The following is a 1,356-nucleotide window of genomic DNA, read 5'->3' as shown; positions in this document are numbered from 1 at the left end:
GAATCAAGAACCTCCGAGAGCAAAACATTTAGCTCGCTCGGCTACCATGCTCTAATTTTACGTCGAACACATTTTGTATTTAAGTTGTGCAAGGGAAGAGGGGCTTACGTTTAAGCTTGGGATGGGAGATATAAGAGATCCTACTCTTTTGCTAGTCCATCTCCCCACTCTCGTTTCGCCGGAGAGAGAGAAAGCACGAGGTTAGAAAGAGACAGACGCCCAAAGTTGCTCCCCCACCACCTCTATGTTCACCTCAAGCCTTTCCACTGGGTTGCGCGGTCTATTATATACGTCTATGNGGCGAGGCGAAAAAGAAGCGTTCGCTTCGCCGTCTGAGTTGCGAGCGTGAGTCAGCAGAGAGCAGCTGAGAGTCAGCAGTAGCGAGAGTTAGTAACGAGAGTTAGTAGCGGGAGAAGCGTGAGAGAGTTGAGTTGTAAACGTTGGAAAGCGTAGAGACTGTAATAGAGTTGGCGAGAAGTCTGTAGGAGAGAAGAGCGCGGAATAAAGACGTTGGAAGAGGAAAAAGCGAGTCAAGCCATTCTGACCCCGCCTGCACCTTCGTTGCTCCCGTTCGGCGTTTGTGGGGAGGCCAATAAGCGGAGCAAACCAAACTGGTCGCCCCTGCNAAGAGAAACCGTAATCTCAATGCGATAAGGCACCCCGCTGCTAGCATAAACAGGAGCATGAAACCTATATTCAAACTCAGGACCGACTCGGCGATATCGACGCGGTGACATCATACCGATTGAATGAATTTCTTCCATCTCCACGATTCCATCAGCCAACCAAGAAACGACTCTCAGCGACAAAGCAACGTATAAAAACGTGCGCATTCGTTGCGAAGACGATTCTTTTCTCGTGATTATNACACTATAATTTCCTAACAAAAATATTTTCTCGAAAAACTGAAAAAAATATTATCTTGCAAAAGTGCTGTAATGTTATTTAACTCACAATTACATATATTAACAATTTAGGGTTAGAATTGTTACATACAACTTTTAATTTTTATTTCATAATGAAAATGATATAACAGTATTCAAATCAATAGGATATAAAAAATCTCGAAAAATATTTAGCGATTGGACGTTATTTTCCTTTTTAGTTCCGTAACCAATACGACAGTGATGTGACTANTACTTATATGGTTTGGAATATATTAGTCGTAAAATCCGACTGTGTAACAATTATTTTTGTCTACCCCTCATTTCTCGAAAGTTGCGAAATCGAAATTGGAATCGCGGACCTCATCATCCCGCGCAGCGCCGGAACATCCGAGATCGAGCCAGGAGAACGAGCGGCTCTGATTTCTCACCAGATTCATCGATCGTTTCGCCAGACTTCGGAGACCCAGTG

The sequence above is a fragment of the Dinoponera quadriceps genome, unplaced genomic scaffold (assembly GCF_001313825.1).
Source record: "Dinoponera quadriceps isolate SergipeBrazil2010 unplaced genomic scaffold, ASM131382v1 scaffold40, whole genome shotgun sequence".
Classification (NCBI taxonomy): Eukaryota; Metazoa; Arthropoda; class Insecta; order Hymenoptera; family Formicidae; genus Dinoponera; species Dinoponera quadriceps.
This window is presented reverse-complemented; position numbering follows the sequence as displayed.